Source organism: Zonotrichia albicollis, chromosome 1 (assembly GCF_047830755.1).
Source record: "Zonotrichia albicollis isolate bZonAlb1 chromosome 1, bZonAlb1.hap1, whole genome shotgun sequence".
NCBI lineage: Eukaryota > Metazoa > Chordata > Aves > Passeriformes > Passerellidae > Zonotrichia > Zonotrichia albicollis.
The window spans coordinates 125587093-125609675 of NC_133819.1; the positions used below are offsets into that span (position 1 = coordinate 125587093).

General features: G+C 38.6%; 1 long non-coding RNA gene across 1 annotated transcript in view; it reads right to left on the reverse strand.

Annotated features, from left to right (window-relative positions):
* LOC141731029 (uncharacterized) overlaps positions 1-13125 on the reverse strand; it is a 32172-nt gene extending 19047 nt beyond the window's left edge. The window contains exons 1-2 of the long non-coding RNA XR_012582931.1: positions 12296-13125; positions 5915-5993 (exon numbers count right to left, since the gene is read on the reverse strand). This is a non-coding gene — a long non-coding RNA (uncharacterized LOC141731029). The remainder of the gene's footprint in view (positions 1-5914; positions 5994-12295) is intronic.
* Between the last annotated feature and the right edge of the window lie 9458 nt (positions 13126-22583).

Below are 22583 nucleotides of genomic sequence, written 5' to 3' on the forward strand. Positions count from 1 at the left end.
TGTCCACATGGATACTTAGGTACCCCGACTGAGACACTTGTGCTGCTGCAGGCAGGGCCCTTTATGCTTTGTGGTTTAGTGACTCTGCAGTTTTATCCCTTGCTGCAAAATATGTTCCAGGTACCCAGCTTTCCTTGTGCACAGAGGTGGCTCTAGCAAAGAAAGCCTTTGTGGTGCAAGGCAGAGCCTGAGGATGTGAGCAGAATGCCAACTGCAGCAGTTGTGATTCCTGCACTGACAAGTGCTCTGAAACAATAGCACACAGACCTCAGCAACACAATTTATCTCAAAGGGATGCTAACTCCAAGGCTATAAAAGTAGTAAATGATCAGCAAAAAGCGTGGAAACATCACAAAATAATACAGCAATTGTAACAGAAGATTGTTTGCCCAGTTTTGAATCTCAATCTCCATTAAAACACATTTGAAGCTCCCGCAGAACTGATCATATTCCCAGCAGTGAGGTAGAATCTAGGGATCTTGGCACAAATTTTGGATGTGTTTGGCTTTGTTGTAGGATGTCTTTCACCTACAAACAGATGCAATTATACATGCAGGAATCTAAGTGCATGACTTTTTTATTATACATTTGCAGGAAATGTTATTGTAGCCAATGCAATATATCTCATTAACAGAACTTGAAAAATGTGACATGACTGATATGTGTGTAAACTTTTTGCACTGAAAGTCTTTTTATGCACTGCCTGTTGTCAATATTTTATGCTGCACACTAAAATATCTGAAACTAAAGAACTATCGTGAATTTTGTAAAAAAACAAAAGAAAAAAACAAAAACCAAACAAATGAAAAAAATATACCCAGAAGAGAAAGCATGGTCTTGCTTTTGCTTTGTTTAAAAATGTTGAGGAATCAGAACATATCAGTAGTATTTTAAAACACTGAAAACGTGGACTTTTAAAGATGTACAAATAACCTCAACTCTGCCCTTGATTACTGACGTATGGAAAGACTTTTTTCCATCAGCTGACTACAGCCTCCTTCCCTTGCAGCAGGAAAGAGGCCATTGATTCAGCTCAACACCTGGCAACCTGCCTTGCTTCTGGAGCTAAATGTCTGTGTCAGAGATTTTCAGGGGAAGACAACAGTGGCAGATCCTTCAATAGCAGCTGCTTCATTTAATGAAGGGAAAGAGTCTTATTGCTGGAGTCATTTGTTGCCATAGCTGCCCATGTCAAAGCCAGAGAAACCATTAGAGCATCCTTCTACCAGACACCAAAGATTTTCATTCAATTACACCCATTCTGAGTGCAATAATTTGAGTTTAGCAAAAGCATATCTCCCCAAAAGCTATCCACATTCAATTTGAATGTGCATGCTATTTCTCATTTCAGCTTCTGAGGTTTTGACTTTTAACTACTGGTTTTTTCTCTTCATCTTTTTATTGTTGGATATTTTAGAAACTGGGGAAGATTTAGACATTCAGATCAAGTCCCTTCTTGATATTCCATTTGATAAACCATTGTGGCCATATGTCAAGCAAAGAGAATCCCACCTTGCATTTCTACTCTACAATTTTTGGTTCATAAGCTGGCTGTCATCTTGACATAAATAGTCAAAAAATACTTTCTGCTCTCCCTTTAAAGGTCTATAATACCCTTTTATGCATCAGAGTGAGGACTATAAGTATGCACCTCTGAGGAATAAAAATCCCTCCCTCTCTCTCAATCATTCTTTCTCTTTTTCCACCAAGGAAGTCAGCAGCTTTGTTTGTTTTAAAGATGGGCAAACAGAAGCACAGAAAGGATAAAGCTTTATTCTGTATTACATATCAGACAAGGGCAGACCCCTGCCACCTAAATCTCCTGGCTAAATCCAGCAATGCACTAATAACACCAGTGCTGTTATTCCTTGCTGCTGGTTGTCTTCCCTACACAAACATATTCTGGTATTTCACAGCTTCACTGTGAAAAATGTATCAAAGATGTCTATTAAAGACATTTTTTAGGAGATTCCTATTTGCTTTCCCACAAGGCACTTGCAGATTCACTGCAAATCTACAAAGTTAAATTTTTAGCCCTTGGTTTCCTAGTAGACAGAGAAGAAAACAATGCAGGCAGGAATCCAAACCATTATTTACTTGTAGTTTTGCGTGTTCTGTTTAAGGTGCATGCCAAACAGAAGTAAAACAGAAACAACTGACTATAGCAGAAAAAAATACAATAATTTGGGCATGAAACACAAAGAGTGAGCCCTGTGTTCTGAATACACTGGTCTCCCAGACTAACAGAAAGGTAATTTCCTAACAAGAAGGTATTGATCTCCACATTATGCACAAGCATTTCCTGGAAGTGTCAGATGGTGGATTTATAAAGCCTGCAAGAATTAGGAGCACAGATATGCATTTACTGAATTATTTCACTACTACACATGCCATTCAGTCTCATGGTTTATTTCAAATAAGTAACCTATATTTGATAACTTTAGTGATTTAATTACTGTGAAGTCTCAGTGTATACATGCAATTGGAAGTCAACTAGCTTATTTTCAGGCCAAGCTAAACTGATCCATGCCACAGCTGTAACTCAACACACATCAGGGCACACATCAAACTGCACTCTTGCTGTTTCAGAAGAAAAAAAATGATGTCAAATCATCACGGTCTACAGTAGAAGTAGACAGTCACAAGAAAGACTCAGTAACTATTTACTTGTTTACTATTAACACTGTGATTTACAGAGAATAAAGTGTCAAATTCCTTAGAAGACATGATGTGAATCTGTTGGAATGATTTGACCTAATAGTGTTAGAGCATACATAGCTTAGATAAGTCATTCATAATTTACGATCTACAAATGGTATCTTCCTACCCACCAGTGTTCTCAGATGGATCCCATTAAATCCCATTTCACAGTGGTCATGGATTTCTTCTTACACACTTGATTATAAAGGCAGGACTTGTTTTCAAACATTATATCACAATTTGACTACTGATGCCCACATGAGTGTCAAACAGTGGCAGTAAAGGTAGGATGTCTTCAGTCCCAGATTGAAATATGGCATCCAGGACAACCAAAAGAAGAGGGAAGACTTGGTTTGTCCTACAGTAGACCTATTGCCTCCCCAGTTGATGGAGGAATTCAAATGAGACTCCCTGAGGAACCTAAAAGTTTGCCAAACCATTCTACTCTGGACAAAACACTTTCTTAAGTGCTTCTAGCCCAGGGACTGAATTTAATGTTCAAAGTGATAACAAGGGACATGGAAACCAATTCCTTGTCACTGCAGAGTGATGCACTCTTCGTATATGTTCACTACTCAAAATTTATCTACAAAATAAATTAGATCTTTAATGTTCTGTTTTCTTCACTGCTTTATTTGCTGGTTAAGAAACTGTAAACATTCACAGGGAAATCTTGCATCCTCCATAATCAAATTTTATTATGGAGACATTGTTAGGATTGCGAGATTATTAGGATGCACTGTGCTGTTTTCAAATGCCAGTGTCATTCTCCTCCCTCCTGCCACTATTGACAGCAACCGTGGGGACAGGCTCTTCCCATAGTGCAAGATGGTCATCCCATTTCAAATTCCAGGAACAGGAATTAGAACAGGATCAAAGTTGTGTGTGCATGCACATAGCTGCACAGCTACAGGGACTGGGGGGGCACATTCCTGTATGTTCCTGCCTGTCCACCTGCCTGTGACTGAACGAGAAAGTTTAAGAAATGCTTAAAGAACTGTTTTCCCTTCCGTATTGCTGGGCCTTTCTACTGATTTCTGCAAGAATCCTTGAACTATGATCTAATTCCCCTACTTCTTTCACTGAGTTATACCTTATGACAGAGAAGTACAACTTTCACAGCTTGTTGGTCCTTGGTGAAGTACAAGAGTTTGTGCTTTTTCAGTTTTCAGTAGGAGAGAATGAACAGGGAACTCTTCCTGCCCCAGTCACAGGGAGTAGGCATAAAACATCCTGTGTATTTTTCACCCACAGAAATTATTTTTCTGATCACTTTTGTACTTGTCAGGTTTTAGTTTAGCTGGTATGCACAGGGAAGAAATCTGAATTAAAGGATTCCTATTGGCATAGTAATTATCGTCAGACTTCTGTTGTGTCCAAGAGTCTCAGTTGTCTACTGTATCTCTACTAAATCACTGTCTACTCAGTTTCTCGGGCATCTTTTGATTTTTGCAATACTCTTAAATCAGAACTAGCAATTCCACAGGAGTTTCAATATAAAACTGATTAACAAAATGTCATGCAGATACACACCTTCCAGAGTACTGCTACCATATTAACTATGAAAAGAAGTTTGATAAACCTTTAGCTTTGTTTTAGTAGTTGCTTTACATCAATTTAAAGCCCACTAAATGCTAAAACCACTTCCAAGAATGTACACCATGAATTGATCCAAATTTACTACTTTGATTTATCTTGCCATCTGTCAAATTATAGACTTTCATTCTATATATATTGCCAGACAACAGTCACTAAATATAAAAAAAAATATTTATTTCAGAGCTGACATTGCTACCTCCAAAAGTCAAATATATCCAAATACAGGTATTTTTAAAAAAAGGAAGTCAAGGAGTTTTGATTAAACTCAGAAAGAATCTAAGCATATTCAGGAATTATTGGTAAATGGTATTATTTGCATGAATAAGGCACATTCAGAATGCAAGAGCAGGAGGATAACAGAAGTCTGAAATAACCAGTGTAGATAAAGTAATTGTACCTGGTAGCACTCCAGATCTGGAACACCCACTATCAGTAGCAGCTGAATGTTATCAGGTGTTAGTAGGAATTTTCATTTGTTTTAAATTCCCTGAGAGTAACTGGACTCAAATTTAGGAGCACAACTTACTTTTGAACAAAAGACTCTGGATAAGTGTTACAAGTACAACCTCCTCAATATTATTTCTGATGCAAGAAAAATATGGGAATTTATAAATGCACCAAAAGTACTGCATTTTTATGTGACTTACTGCCCTCCAAGTTAGATGATGAAAAATAGATTTAATGTTCTCTTGTTTATTTTACAACAATTTTGTTAAGTAACTTTATGCCAGTAAAATTTATTGTGTGCTTTTTATTGTATTTCCCTGTCCTTTTTAAATTTGGAATACAATTTCAATTGATCTTGGTATAATACATTTTAAATCAAAAGTAGCATAAAGGATCAGAGCAATTATCTCCTTTAACAGGTAGCTTACTTGGAAACACATCAATACCCTAGAAAAAATGCATATTATTCTTTCTATCAAACATGAAAAATCTATCAGTTCCTCTAGCTCACTTATGTTCCACAAGAAACAACAATAGACTCTTGGAGTCTGTCAAATCTTAGATTAATAATAAATGAGCATCAAATGATAAACAGAACCTTTCACTGTTCTATTGCTGAAGATTACTGCAGGGTAAATACTAACAGGAAACTGAGCAATGTTAAACACACAGCTTGATGGATACATTATTTACAACCTGAAAATAAATCCAAAATTCACACCAAAATAAAAGGAATATGTTATGAACTAAAGGGCAAAAGTTAAAAAATAATCATGTGCTTTGAAACACAAATTATATGGAAAATATTTTTTAAGTTACTAATTTTCAATATTTAGTTGCAGAAATGTCCAGAGAATTAGGAGTTGTCTTAGGCTGTACAACTAAAACTCTTGATATGTTGATGCTGCTGAGGTAGAGCTGAATGATAATTGGGAAGAGAAATGCTATTTGGGAAGGGTAGAGGACCTAAAATTTCAGCAGAATTTTGGTGGGGAGAATGAAATTACCCAAATCAGAATATGTTCAGAAGAAAGTCCTTGCTGTAGTCATCCTTACAGAGTGACAGACCCCATTAGAATTTCTCTTTTAGAAAACAAAGACAAGAAAATATCTTCTGACAGCACATTTAATATAGCCAGCTGAAGGATCATACATTTAGGAATCTTACCTAAAGGATTCATGAAAGCAGTAACAATAAGGAGCATCTCAGAGTCCCAATATAAAGTTGGATCAGCCATATCTTCATCCTATCATAAACAGTAAAGCAAGCAGAAATAGATATTTAGAAATACGTATTTGAGGGAATTTTTCCTATGTTTAGCACATAAGTAAAACTACTAGTAATAGTAGTAACCCCTTGTACTGTCAAAAGTCTGTTGAAAACATGCCTCATCCTGAAAGTAGCTGAGTAGTACTGAGTTGCCTGTTTCTTATATGTAAATCAAAGTTACTTTTATAAAAAAACAGATAGGAAACACAGATCAAGGAGATACCATGCTTAAAAAATAACTATGAATGCCTAAATTTCTTTGCCCAGTGCATCATCAACACTTTTTCTGGGCAATGAGTATGTGATCCTGTCTAGGAACTGCTCTGCTCACAGGGATTTTGAGTCCTCGCCCACCACGCTGGTTGCACCCAATAGTGCTTAGGGTAAGTTACTCTACAATCTGTCCCCCATCCAAAGAGATGAGACTGCTGTGGAGGCATTTTATCAAACACAATGTCACTTTAGTCACTCTCTGTGACCATCTTAATGCTCTGATTTCCTATGGGGACGTTACCTGTGTTTTTTGATGCCAGAGAGGGACCCTACTGTAGATAGTAAGTGTTAATGCAAAATGCATTTTCAGGAACAGATCACAGCTTGGGAAGTATTGGAAATGTACTCCTGGATTTTGCAGCAATGGTGGGCAGAAGATTGTATAAACTGCCAAGAGGATTGCAGTCAGATTCCTGGACAGTTTCTGCTACTGGAACTTGCATTTAAGGCTCTTCGTTAGAGGAAGGGGAGGCAGCAGGGTAAGGTCTGTTAGTGATGGATGCAAGATAAGAAAATAATCATCATTCCACCTAAGACTAGACTTGGAAATGATGGACCATTAATTAATCTACTCCTAACTCAGCTGTTCCTTTTTAACACCTCTACTGAATACACAAATAAAGTCCTTCCCCCATCCAGGACAAATGTTTTGTGTTGGACAGGACCTTAAAGATCATTTAATTCCAACCCCCTGCTATGGGTAGGGACAGCCTCCACTGGACCAGGTTGCTTAGAGGTTCAAGGAAAGGAAAGGTCCTCAAGGAAAGGAAAGGGAAAAGGAGTCACCTGTCTGAGCTTCATAGGCAAAATCCTAGTTCTATAAACCAGTATTTTCTTGAGTTTCCACATAAGAAAAGTCTTGTTACTCTACTCCAGAGTCCTCACAATGTCACATTGTCATTTTCTGCTATAAAGATGATAAAAACCCATCTAAATGACCTCTGGAAAATAAATACATTAATAGCAAAAACTCATCTTCCCTGCAAGAGCCAGGCTTAATTCGAATGTAAGGGACTTTGATTTCCTAATAGCCCAGAGACCCAAGTAGGAAGAGCACCAAGTTGTGTATCTTCAGGAGTATGTGTTCACCACATTGAAACAATTTCTGCGAGTAAAGTTCAAAAATAAAGAACAGGTAGCCCTTTTCTGATTGTTTTGCTGCCAAAATCTCTGATCATTTTATGACCAAAAATAATGATGCATGTTTCATTCATTCTAATATCATTCCCTTCTCAAACAGAAACAGACAGACAATCATAACAATCCCACAAAATTATTTTTTCAGTAGAGAGAAAAGGCAGAGAGAATGCATATCACCAATCCATCATTATCATTTGTATTTCTTGCACAGCTAGCACTGTGTTTGCAGCCTTTACATTCAGCCATTCTTCCAAGGTTTCTATCATTTTCCCACTCTTTGTCTACCTGGTCTTTGTGTTGCCACTTACTCCTGGACTATTGTTGGATTACAAACTCAGCATGCCTAAAACCATACCAAAAAAGGAGCCCCAGGGGGTTCTTACCATACACCTCTGGCAGGAATTTCAAGCTTTGCTTTTTTCCAAGCCCTCATCTTCTTAGCCCAGTGGCCAGTGAAGGATGCAAAACAGCCAACAGAACACCACAAAATACATGTGTATTTTCAAATCAGCTTGCTAAAAGGTAAAAACTAAAAATCTCAGCTGCTTCTCTGGGCACTTTGTATCTTTTTTACTGCTGCACAGGTATGGGGCTTAGGAGAGCAGATAGAACAAATGGTGAATGAATCACAACTTAAAATCATCATATTTTGGGGTTTCATCTTTCTTCCTAATGTAAAGATGATGTATATTAGCAGGCAGTGACATAATTAGTGAAAATCCTGCCAATTATATCAAGTTTCCATTAGTCCTCTACTGCACATTCCCTTCTGCCATCCCTATTATATGTTTATTTCTATAATTCCAGGAAAAAGAACGTGCTAGATTCTCCAGCATGAAAAGTTTTGAAACAAATGGATTTACACACAATGGTAAGTATTCCTCAGCACATAAACAAACAAACAAACAAACAAAAACAAAAACAAAAACAAAAAAAAAAAAAAAAAAAAAAAAAAAAGGAAGAGCAAAAGGCCTAAACTCTGTCACCAAGGGGGATACATATTCACTAAATTCCATTGCAGTCAGTGACATTATATTATCCAGAAACAGGCAGGTTGAAATAAGGAGAAGGTAAGTGACCTTCCTAATGTTGTAGTAGAAGCCAGAGGTATATTTTAAACATCCTTGCTGTTCTCTGATTAGATCTGTACATTTTCTTAGCTCACCTGCAATTTTGAAAGATTGTTCATGGTTCAATGAACATCCAAATTACCAGAGTACCAAATAAAAAATGGACCTGAGATACTTTTTAAATCTATCATGGTGAAACCTGTTCAGACTAACACCAGTCCAGTCATAAAAAAAATTGCTCATGACAGCCTGATACTAGTATAAAGACTGATATTCAGTACCAGTTACTATTTGGCTGAGGCCTTTAGTTCCATGCTATAATTTCAGGCATTTGCAGAAGGAAAGAGTAAAAACCATCTCTACTTCTATATATTCTTAAGATCAGCACACCTGCAAACAGAAAAAAAAAAAAAAAAAAAGAAACCACAGAACCACAGCAAATGCCATGTGGTTTATAAACCTCAAAAGATTTTTCTACATGCTTTCTGCACACCAAGGCACTCACTGAATCTGGCCCATATGAAGAATTCACTTGAGGGACTTTCTTGTTGATATTTGTCAGGAACCAAGGAAAGCAATTTTTCAGAGAAGATGCATGAAAAAAACCGTGCATTTCTTACCAATAAGAGGTAAGAGGACAGAGCTGCAGAAAGAGAAACAATGGGAGTCATCCCCTTATACTTACCACCCACTCAATAAAGTGGCAGTCTCAGCATAATCAGATCAGACTGCTCTACAGTGTGGCCAGCCTTTGTTTTCTTTATGTGCTTCCTTTATTACTTATCTGTGCTGAAAATCAAAGCTTAATGGCTGACACCCATTTTTAATGAATCAGTGTGACAGACAGAAGGGACAGGATCATTACTGCCATCCCAATATATGCAAACATTGCTTTTGTTCAACTGCCCCTTCCACATCACTTGATCAAATTGGACATGGTCTGAAACAGTTGATGTTTATAAATTGGTTGGGCGTATGATCCACAAGAAACAAGAGATTTCCTTAGCATTGTACATACTCCCCTCCAGTAATAATAATGTCTGCTTTCTTTAAATAAATAACAAATAAATAGAAACAGAGTGAATTGAGCCTAGTGAGAGGTTCAGAGATGGTATAGCTTGTTTCTGCCTTTGTTCTACTTCTGTAAATTATTATGCTACAGCTACAAGGAGAACATAAGCCATTATGACCTGCAGCATTTCTCCAGGGATACAGTACAAAAGTGGTCTATCAGAAATGCAATCAATTCCAGAGATGACTGCTTCCTGCACGCTTCCAAGCTGCTGCTTTATAAAACAGCTCCCCATAAAAGGAGCAGGAAATGCATGACATCGTTTAGCAACCAGTCATTAGAACTTAATGGAAGAGGATTAAAATAAAAAAATGCCATGCTTACAGACCTTTCCATACATTACCACAGCCTCTGAGAGAAGGAATTGGTGACATATTGGTAGAGCCTTAACCCTTTCTTCTACCTTCAGAGACTGAAATATCCCACAATCAAATAATAATCTTATTAGAAGGATAAGTAAAAAAAAAAAAATCAAAGCTCTGAATAAAAATGGAGTCAAGGATTAGATTTCTCCATATTTACCTGAAAACCCCTGAAATGGAAATGTGTTCCCTAATCTTAATTTCTCTGACCTGTCTTTCCTCAGGTGCTGTACCATGACATTTCTTGTATTTTAGCACTTGTCTCATTTCTACTTGACTACATGAAAGTGAATGTGCACGCCCTCTTGCATATGCTTCAGGTACAGTGAGAACAAAAAAAAAATCTCTGAAATTATGTTCCTACTGATTTGTTGTGAAAACATTTTTTATACTGAAAACACCTGGTGCACAGTATCATGTGCATTGATAATAATTCTGGCATAGCTTTTTTCTAGAGCAAAGCAAGTATTTACAGCTACAGCAGAATGCTGGTGATGAAGTCATTCTTATCACAATCAAAAGATAACTTGAACAGTAGGAATATCTCCATCTCTTGAGGTTCAGCTGTCTCTAAATCACCTCCAGAAGGTTCTATGAATCTTTCTCCCCTCTGCAAGTTTTAAAACTGACGACTGCATGGTGCTGATAACCAATATCTGCATAAATGCTTTTCCCACTATATGTTAAATTATGTCGCTAAAAATAAGCTACAGATCATCTATCTTTAAAAAGCATATTACGTACTCTTAACGATTACATATCTCTTAAATGACAAGTCTTTTCACTGTACTAAGCCAGAAGCCAGAGTAGAGGTATGGTTTTTTGGCAACTTCTCTGTCTCTCACACCACAGAAGCACTTGGGAGTCAGAGCCTTGCCCGGCATGTGGATGACCTGCTGCATGACAGAGCTGCGTGGTCACACCTTGCCATCCCATAGCCTGAGGTTCTTGCCAGCAAAGTGCAGTTACAAGAATTCAAGGTACTGAACGGGTAGGAAACAGCCTCTTATAGTACTGTGAGAAGTGTTGACTCACGAGGTTTGTCTGACTCACATTAAATATTTACCGTTATTGGTTACTTTAATCGTTCAGCTGTAATGAAAAGTATTCCCTGCAGCCACGCCACCCCAGGCTGTGATCCAGCCATGCTCCACACCCAAGGCTATGTCAGCAAGCCAGCAAATGCTGTCTCCTGCCACCTCCAAAGCAGTGTGGCAAGGACAACTGTGTAAAAACCATCTCTACTTCTATATATTCATGGGAACAGCTGCCACTCCATGGCCAGCACCTCATCCAGAAGGAGCAGCTGGGAAAAGGTGCAGCTGAAAGAATCACATGCTGAGGGAAACTAAAAAAGGGTTCAGGCCATTTCTGACTATCATGGCAAGGAAGATGCCTTCCCCCAAAGCACAGAACTTTAATTCATCACTCTTAAACCAACTGACCTTCATTTGACTCCAAGTTTGACAATCCTCTTGTGGTTTTGGCTCAGCATCACCTGACTATACCACCTCTCTAAGGACAATGTTTCAAATCTCCTACTATTGCAATCAGACATTTCATTCCTCATGTTACAAATGTCAAATATAGTGTTGCTGTTTACTGCTAGAAATCATCATGTTCAACCCAAAGCTAGATTTATTGTACTACTATACAAAAGCATTCGTATATATATAAGAAAAAAACCCTATTCTTCATGCCAAAAAATGACATGAACACTAAGACTAAGAAACTTGAGATGTCCCTCAGCTCTATTCCTTTATTCCAACTGCACATATAACACACCCAGTTCTTTTTTATAGCTCTGAAATTATGCAATGTTGCAACAATAAAGCTTAATTCAAAATTAACATAAAGTATCAATAGGAAATTATGCCTGCTTTAAATTATTATCCTTTATTATTGCAGTCATTTTGAGTTCAGGTAGCCTGAGATTTTGAAAATCATCTGAATGACTAATTTAAAAGTTCCTTAGAAAAACACACTTTAATTTAACATGCACAGGTTTTGAGAAGCATTTCTAGTGCGGAAATCAACAGCACCAGCCACAAAGGTAAAATTCAGATCTGTGTATTCCAAGTTCATTTTCACAGCACTTCTTATATCTAATATTTTTTTAAAGTATACAGAAACAAAATATAATACAAGAAAGAATATAATACTGCCTCAGAGCAAGGGCTTACTATGTTGTTCTTTCAGCTGTGGTCATAAAGGGACAAGTAGGGAAGAGAAAGAAAAGGAAACATAGGGGATCTACCCACTTTCAGACAGATTTTCCAATTCTGGCACAATTGGTAACCCAATTAGTAAACTTCAACATATCTCTCTCCCAGGCATTTGTCCAGTCTGCTTTCACACTCACCTATATGAAACATCCTTTGACAAGGAGCTCCACAGGTTCACTGCATGCCACACAAAGAACCATATCCTTTCCTTTGTTTTAAACCTGACTCAAATTAACCTAATTCCATGGGATCTGCATCTGAAAAATACAATGATCAGTTAGTTGGTCTCTAGCATTCCTCACCATCCCACTCAGAATTGTGTGGATCTCTCCCATCTTCCAAATGGGAAGAACTTCCCATCATCTTCTACTCCCAAATCATTTATGTTCCATGTTGAAGCATTCACCTCCCCTATTCACATTGTACAGTAGATAACAGGAGTGCATTTGTAAAACAAAATTATTGATGTAGAGTCTCCAGGACCCTCTGCAGACTTTTTTCTTCCAATTAGTATAAAAATGGTCCTGCAGATTGTATAGTCATTAGCAGTTGGATTGCACTGGGCTTGTTCCAGAATTGCACATGTTCCAGCATAGGCTGGTTTTGTTTCCAAATGGAATTCAGTTCAAGTGCTCCAAGACTGTCCTCTGTTTGAGCCAAAGTGCAGTAAATGAGGATGATTTGGAGATATATATCAAAAGCACATGCCTGATCTGATCTAAAACTGGCAGATTATCTTGGTTTTCCTTACACAGAAGTTGCTCCATAACTGTGAATTGTCCTTGTCACAATGCACTGAACCTTTTCCCCTTTAAGGAGATACTTTTTGAAGATGAGAGGACCAAAACTGTACACAACCATGAAAGTGTGGGAAAACCATTAATGTATTTGCTTTCATAAGTATGTCTTCTTTTTCTCCTTTATTTCTATCTCTATATTTATATTTGTTTTCTATTCATACTACTGCTGAACACTAACCTGACAATTTCATGGTCCTCAAGGTCTCATTCCTGAGTTGTAATGGTCTCTCAAAACACAACATTTTACATGTTGAGTCAAAATTGCTTTTCCCGGTATGTATTACTATACATTTACCCATGTATCTCATTTTTGATACACATGTGAAATCTAAGAATTTACAGAAATAGCTCACCTAGCACAAAAGTCAAATTATCAACCAGTTATGTCCCACAATGTTCTTTTGAGGTATGTAAGCATTACTATGTCTACTTAAATACTGTTATATCAATTTTTCAAGAGAGAAATCCATTTGGAAAAGCAAACTCAAAAGAGGGGGGAGCTTTTTATCAGTGGAGCAATGAATTCCCCCTAAATTTTTCATATTTTTAGTAGATTAAAAACTTGCCACAACTAGAAAGGAATCCTGGAAAACCCTTCTGGTACAGCTACTTCCAGCAGAGATCCCCCAGTTAATATGCAATTTGGGACCACCAGTATCACCTAAATAACACATTATAACCTTGGGTTATCATGTCAGAAAAGAGCATCCAGGAGTTAATTATGCTTTTGAATTGCCTGGCTGTTCCTCACCACTTGCCAGGAGCAACCTTAGGAAGGACATTCAGGTGCTCCAGACAGCAGCGTTCTCTGGTAATAGTAACTCAAGTTCAAATAAGCACAGCCTAGCTCCCTCTTTTTCATACTGAGATATTAAAGGCTTCTAAATTTATTACAAAGCTGTGGAATTTTAAGAATTTTAGTGCATAACACCAGATGATAGGCTCTAGGAAGAATTCTTGAATACAGAAAACATATAAAAAGAGACATTTCAGCTCAGATCTAAATTCTGGCAGGACATAACAGACATCTTAGTCAGCCAATACATCAGACTTTTTATGGGAATAGCTTAACTAAAAAAAACCCCTCACATTTTAATTTCAGATTTTCAATTACTTGGTCCAAAAACTTGCATTGTAGCTTCTTTTTCTCTCTTAAGGAAAGATTGAGATATATGAATATTCCAGAATTAGAACAGAGACCCTTGAGAAGAAAGACATTCATCTGAAAATCATGATATTAAATATACTTAATGCATTCTATTATATAAAACATATTATTTTATAATGTAAATATATTTCATATATGTGAATCTTATTGATGCCTTCTGGCTTTATAGTGTTGGCATTCCCTCAGGCTGCGTATTCTTCATAAAAATGAAACCTGGAGAGCTTTTTGAAAATGAAAGTTTAAGTTCCTAAACTCTGATTTAGGTCTTGTAAAGCAGGTAAATGCCCTCATGCTTGGCTTTTCTGAGGGTAAGGACTTTTTACCCTGTGTGATGAGAGCTGATCCAGTGTAGTGTGGATGACAAAAATGAAGTTGTGCGGGTCTAAAGCACTGTGGTTTTAGTGTGTGTGTGTGTTTGAGCGTCCTTCCCTATGTCCCAGCCAAGTGTCTTTGCTCTTCAGTTGAAAGGCTTCCTCTGTGAATAAAGACCCCACACAAAACAAGACTGAACAATCCTGCGGATTGCACAAGGCAGAAACCCTTTGGGCACCAGTGCAGTTCTTGAAGGAGCTGATTTCCAGGGGAAATAAAGCAGTATCTCATTGCCTGCTGAGCTCTTCCTGCCCAGTCCCTCTGCCTGTGCTCCAGCAGGAGGGGGCTGAGCCCCCAGCCCAGGTCTGCTCGAGTGCTTTGCCCTGTGAGCCCTGCAGGTCCAGCACTGCAAGCTGCCAGGGCAGACGAAGTCACAGCAGGACAAAGAGAGCTGAGCCAGAGCAGATTATATCTGCAACCATACCTAAATGGGCTAGACTCTGTACAGGCACCTTTGTGTGAGATTCAAAAATCACCCTCATCAGTAAGGCAATGTCAATTCAGCTGTTGCATCCTTAGCCTACTAGGGTTATGTCCTCCAAAAATGTCTAAGAACGTTGTGAAGGTTCAAGTCTGCATCCATACCTGTAGGCTTTTCTTTGAAGGATTAGTTGTGGGGATTTCCTTAGAGAAGGATCTTCTCCAGAAACCTTGTCTTGTACAATGGTTTCTTGGTCTGGAGAAGTTTCATTATGAATCCCTCTTTTTTACTAAGAAAATGTGATGAATGTGATGCTAAGACATCATTAATTCAGTATGGCTTCTCATCTCACATATTTTCTTTTTCCAGTCTGTTGATTGAAGATATTTTGTAGCCTTAACTTTTAGATTAAAGTAGTGGTTAAAACAATTGAAATTAAAATATATTGGCTATTTTTATAGTCTGTAGGGATAATAAAATCCGTTTAGCCTTTCATAAAACCACATACAGAGAATAACAATTTTAAGAAGTCTATTAATTAACAACTATTTCTGTGACTGTACTTAATACCCACAACTACAATATATACTACTGTATATCCAAGCATATAATACCTGGATGAACTCCAGAGAATATATAGGAAAAACACATAGAGCCAGTATACGATGGAGAATCCTTTTAAAAGGTCAATGGCATGGAACTAAACCTGTTAAAGGAGGTTTTACTATACTCCTTATGTGTGCTTTGAAGAAGTTTCCATTATATTCAATTACTATTGATTCATTAGGTACATGAACTGTACAGCTCTAATTAAAAACCTTTTTCTTTCCCTCTTTAAAATCAGTGGGGAACCTTAAATATATTTACTCTGACCATTAAAGAAAAAAAAAGTGATAAAAACATTATTTAGAAAAATGATAATCCAAATTTCCTGGCCTTCTTTGCTGTGATAAGTAACCATGGTCCCCCTGGCTTTCTGAGATGATGCACTTCCCAAGGCTCTTAGATTGCTTGTCTTCAGCATGAGCACACCTTGGCATGCCCCACAGGCCGGCCTGCTTGCTCACACACTCTGTCCCTTCCTTCTCTGGCAGGACAAGGTGCCAGTGCTGGGAATCCCAGACAGAAGAGAGGAAAGCAGGAAAGGAAGAATGGCTTTATTTGACTACCCAAGCTTCTGACACATGGAGCCTTTCTCAGGGCAGGGGAAGGGCTGGCAAAACACAGTCCTGGGAATGGGTCTGGCAAGGGGGATTCTGCTCCCAGGGTGCATTCCAAAAGCTAGGGGATAACTGCTGGATTTTGCTGAGCTTCCCTCATTCTGTGGATGAAGCCCAGCCTTTACTGGTGACCCAGTGGCCAGACTGTGCAAACCCCAAGAGCCTTTCCTTGTATAAGGTTCTTTATCTTCTGGCCCTGTCCCAGAGCATTTTAGTATTTAGATAGTCCTCCAGATGTTACAGTATCAGTAAAAGGCTTTGCCAGCTGGCCTGAAACAAAAATACTCCAAACCTACCCTGAGAGAGTGAAATGTGCCTCTCTCTAGGTAGCTTGGTACTTCATGCTTAAAAGCCTGTCACCTCTGCTACTTAGGCTTTGATAGCCACTCACAGTAATAATAAATAGTCAGAAGTACTTAAAATATCTCTAATTATACCTTCTGATTGCCTGGCAATTAATAACTAATCTGACACAGGACAAGTCACCTCATGCTTCCAATGCCTCCCCATGTATTAGTGAGTGGCTAGACTTCCTGAGGACAAAATACATCCTAAACATTGCCAGTGCTTGCCAAAACAATCATACACCCAGGCCTTTATTTCTAATATTATGCAGTTACCAGGTGGGTTTGGGCCCCACTTGTGGTAATTCACCAGGCCAGACTGAAACCATAGGGCTGCACCGTTTTAACACAGACTTCTACAACCCCCCTGCTGTTGCACTTTTTGCAGAGATGGAGGCAGATTCAGGCTGGAGCAGGGCAGGCACAGCGCATATGCCCCATCCAACCCAGTGAGACTGGCAGCTGGCAAAACATCAGGCCCTGCCCCAGTTATGCTCCAACAGGGCCAGGCTCCATGTCCCACAGCCTTACCCAGCTATAGAAAGATTTTTAAAAGAACTGGTATTCAATAGCAACAGGAATTTTGTTTAATTACTCAAGATATTTTTATGGAACAGATTTCTTCTCTGATCTTCTTTAATCAACTTAAAAAGTCTTGCAGCGTGTACATGTGTATACAAATTACTGTGATCAGTTGATTTTCCCTAAGGATTTCCTAGACTCAGTTGATTTCAGATAACCATTTCCAAAAGAGATCTTCTGCTCTGCTTAATCTTTTTGAAATTTCCCCCTCCTGTGTCATGGAAAAAAGACCACAAATAAGGACAAGTATTTTTTCATGCCTGCTACATCCAGTGCTGTAGCTCTAAGAGGTTGCAGCTTCATCAAATTCCTCCCACAGCAGCTATGTTCACTCAGCCTCCAGCAGGGATCCAGACCGACCTGCAGGTACTTTCACACATGAATAAACTTCCACCAGAGGCTGCTGCTTTAATGAACTCTACGTGCAATTCAGACAAATTCTGGTCTACCATCATTTTTATCCACTTAAATACGTTTTAGCCTGTCAAGTGAACAGAAAGAGGAAGCCATTACTTTTGTAAATGTAACAAGAAAAGTGTCAGTTCCATTATTTACACCTGAGCTGGGCAAGGTAGAGAATAATGTACGGTAGAGACCAATTCAGCATAGAATGGACTAAATAACCCACTGAACTCCATTTCATCAGCAATTTACTGACTTTCATTTCATTTTCCTGCATCAATAATTTTGGTTATTAAGGCACAGACCCCTGCCATGCCTCTGGAGGGCCTCAGCACTGCTTTATACAGCAATTTCACTTCCCCAACACTGGAAGAATCCCATTTTCTTAATGTTGAGGATACGTTCCATCTAACTTAAAACATCTGTGCCCAATAGTTTAAATATTGCCAAAAACCCTGCTCCCCAGCTCCATTTTCAACAACTCCCTATAGTCATGTCCTGAGAGGACATGCTTCCCAAAGGAGTTCTAAAGGCCAAGAATATAATTTTCATATAAGTAATTTTCAAAGTCCAAACTTCAATAGGAGTTGGCTAAATCACTGCACAATTATTTGAAAATTCAGTGCTTATCTTTTTTGTTACTTTATGGGGTTATAGAAAAAGTCATAAAACTATACATGGTCCAAAGGAGAAATTTAATCTTGCAGAGTTTCATTTCTGTTAATTGCTAAAGCCAAAAAGAAGTCTGTCAAAGGCTCATAATTCCCCAGCATCTTCTGAGACGTGAACATACATTATCAAATAAGATTACACTTTACATTTGTCCTTTGGAGGGCATTCTATGAATAAGGAGTATGCTCTGGATAACACTGAGGGTCAGACCCACTCTGATGTATATTTCCATATTTGCACTTAGGCTAATGAAAATGCATGAATTGCACCACTTACAGACATTAGTCTTTGTGTTTAAATGTTTGTTGTAAAGGCCTGAACTGACCTAAATCTTTTCAAATGGATCTGCATGGCTTCTCAATAGGTTTCACACATAGCTTACAACGGCTATTTTCTGTGTTCTTCTTGCCTATATATCTTATCTGTTTGATAAAGAAGTAGAGTCACCCAAAAGGAATGGTTGCTGCCCACTCTTTCACAGACCTTACTGGTAGGAACTGTTTCTTATCTGGCTTCTCATTTCCTAGGTCTAGTGATGTAGGTATGTTTAAATAAGGAGTTCTAGAAACCAAACTCATCAGCTGTATGCAAACTAATTAATTTAGGGGTATTATCAGACTGTCACTCCATAAGAATAAAAAGAAAATTGATTTGAAATAACAATGCATAACTAATAACCAGTCACGTCTGATTCATTCAAAAGAACTAATATTGGCTAATAATCAAAAAATATACTAGGTCTATAGCACCTTACTAAACTTTGTACTTAGTCCTTCACTAAAAGTGACTTTTGGCATGGATTCCCTGAAAGCATTCCAGGTCGGTGATTTTACTGACATGGTTTTGGAAACCAGAATTGTAAAGACAGTTGGACTGGAAGAAAGATCCATGGATGTAAAACATGAAATATGAGATAAATTTTTAAAGAATCAACCAGTTTGGGTCAGAGAGATATAAGTACACTTAAAAAAGAAAGTCCAAAATGTATTGGGAGAATAAAACGTAATAAGAGGGGAAATGTCCTCTTTAAAGTTTAGGCCAGTTAAAGAAAAGATGGGGTTGCCTACCAAGAAAGACGGAAAGACCATAGAATAAAGAGCCCCAAAATCTCTCCAGCAAACCTTCAGTCTCAAAGCAGGACCCTGCCTCAAAGTCATTACATGCAGTCATTTAAAAAATGCACAAATGGTGGGGATACACTTCCAAAAGGAAACCACAGAATATACTTTGTCTTATCTCTCATTAATGTCTTTAAACCTCTGAGAAGAAATGCGTTTTTTGAGGTTATTGGAATGTCTAAAGCTGATCTTAAGCAAGTGCCAGGGGGTTGACAGATGCCATTAAATGTGAGAAGAGAAGAATTCCTGTCCCCTGTCTGAAAGGTTGCATGATTCTGAGCTCTTGGTCTGATGTAACAAAATGTGTAAAATTACCCATAAGATTAACTCTCCCCTGTGCAATGGTGACTTCAGAGGGACAGAGATGTATAAAGAAGTTGAACTTCTGCATATCTTCTGGGACCCAGAATAGGCTGCATTGTCACTGGTGCCTTGAAATGAAACTCCAAACCAGTTATTCACAGAATTAGCAGCTCTACTCTCCCTATCATTGTAATTGTGCACTGTACTCAGAAGCATAGAAGACTTCTCCTCGGTATATTATTTTCCAGAATATTTGCCACAAAAAATGGACAGATTGCTATAAGTGCCACTTAATCTAGCAATAAAAACCCTCTAATTCTTACATCTCTCAGAATTTCCAGCATTTTATAGTTTTGACTCTGACTTCCCAGCACATTCTAAGCAGGTCTTTCATCAATCCCACTCTTGGCAATATTTAAAAACCATGTATTTCTAGTGGGGACAACCTTAAAATGCAGAGTGCTTATTTTAAAAGCAGTCTTATATCTATGGGACAGAAGTATCCAGGTTTCTTCATGCATACCTGTTTTTCTAAAACCTCAAAGAGCATCAGAAGAAATAATGCAATTAAAAGCTTCCAGTAATACAGGAAACAATTTTCCACCTCTTCTGAGAATCCAGTTACTAAACTAGGAAGGATAAAACAAAGATTTATAGGATTAAAAGATGAGCATCATGCAAAGAAGGAGTAATCAAGAATATGTGTATTCAGCAGAACCAAGACAAATTTCATACCCTTCATAATCTAGGGAAAATTAATTCAAAATTCAAATTGGATTATGCATAAGTATCTGTGTTGAGGCCAGCCATGCCTCTCTCATCTAGTCCATCTGATTTTTCCTCTCTGGCATTCTATTTATTCATTACATGCACTGGCTGAACCATACTTTGAGAACCTTGATAAATGCCAGCTATTGCTATCCAGTTAGTTGCCTCTGTGTTGGTTAAATGTAAAAATGTGCAAGGCCCAAACCTTTTGGCTGAGCAGCTGAGTGCTTCCTCAGACTGGCTGGGTATCTTTCAGCAGCATAAAAGGGAAACTTTGTCAGTTTGATGTGCATTTCATTGTGAGCACATGCAAATCTGTCCTAGAAACCAACCACAAAATAAATGGATGAGGTAGGGAGTTTTCAATTGGGAGCTTTTTCATTTCTCTTTGGTATAATCTCAGCTGAAGTATGTCCAGGTCCTGAGAGCAGGTATAGGCTTACTAAAGTCAGAAAGAAGGCAGATCTGAGTGAGTGGAAGTGGTGAGTCTGTTTTCAGTAGCAGAACTAGGCATGGACAGCACAAGAGCAACCTGAAGAGACGCATCCATCACCTCAGGGAGCTGCCTAAACCTCACCAACAGCAGCTGAAGCAGGAGTCCACCTGCCTGATCCAACCATACAAGGGGAAAAACATTTAAACAGTTTGTCTGACATGGCTCAAGACAACTGATAAACTCAGCAAGCTAAAAACATCCGATTTTTCTAAATCTGATGTCAGTTGCAGCACACCGTTGTGCAAGAACCTGCTTAACAGGGAGAATAAACTCAGGCCAAAGATGAAGAATTCTTATCTCTGTTTCAAATATTCAGGGATGCAAGTGAAGATTTTAAAGGAACAGTTTTGAAGAATTCTGTATTCTTTTAAATAGTATTTGCAGCAGCCTTTGACAAAATGTCAGCAACAGCAAATATACTTCCTTCTCCACTAGGTTATCTGTATAGAGAGCATACCTGTGTCACTCAGGTTCAGCTTTCCAATCACCAGCAATTTCTGCTTCCTCAGTCTGTAGGAGAATGATTGCAATAGCAGGAGGCAAATGAGACAGAGCAGTCAAAGAAAAAATCAAAATGTGTGAACACAATGTTAAGCATAACAGTTAAACACACACTTTGCTCAAGGTATATGAAGAAACTGCTTTGTGATTTCCTAAAGATCTAATAATCTCTAACTCCACTTTATACTAGACAGTAGAGTGAGAGAACAGCAGTTTTTTTCTGTGATCCTGCCTTCTCTTTGTCAACTGAAACAAGCTGAGATTTAATCCCTCTCTGACTCCTTTTTCTCAGCCAGTGTTTATTGGGTTGAAATTATGGGAAAACCAACACAAATGTGAATTTTATCTCCCTTTCATTGGAAGTGCCAGCAAATTACTCCATCTTAGTGTCCACAGTCCTGAGCCAGTCAGTAGTAAATTTCCCTTTTTGACTGAAATCACTTTTTAGTAGAAATCTCATAACTCCTGAGGAATGAAAGTTGTGAGACAGCTCAGATCTGTGGCGAGTGAAGGTATCTGAGACCTCCTGTGTCGGATCTCAAGATCTCAGTCCTGAGGTACTGAGCCACCGAGACCACCTTGGGGGGCTCGGGACTCCTGGAATGTTGCCAGAAGTGTCTGGTAGCTGGACTTTAACCCTACACAGGAGACGACAAGGATGAGGGCTTCACCGGGGTGAATGGTGAAGGGATTAGCTAATTAGAGGGTGAGACACAGGGTTTAGGATTTATGTACAGGGGGGTTTAGAGGAGTAAGATGGAGGAATTGGGGTGTGTCCTGTCCTCCTTCTTCTTCCTCTTCTCCTCCATCTTCTTTGGCCATGGTGGCACTCTTGGATTGGTTATTACTGAGAGTGCACCGAGTTATAAGAATAAATGGTATTGGGGAAAAATGATAAATATTGTACACGTAACAATGGGTATAAAGATACGTGGCTGCCCGGGAGGGCAGACAGTGTGCTCATGGCTGACTGCTGAGCAGATCTCTGTTCGGCTGAAAGAACATCTTTTAGATAAACAATTAATAAACATAAAAACCGAAAGAAGAACTGAAGCCTCTTCTCGTCCTTCGATACGCGGGCTGCCCCAAGGCCACTCCGGGCCTTTCCAGGCCCCTCAAACAGCCGAGATAAACCGGACACTCCTGTATGGCTGTCACAGGGAATCAGTAATGGTGTATTGATCTAAATCAAGTGCTGCAGGAGAGCTGGGGATGTGTTCCCAGTGGCTGATGCTCTCATTGTAGCAAGTCTTGCTTT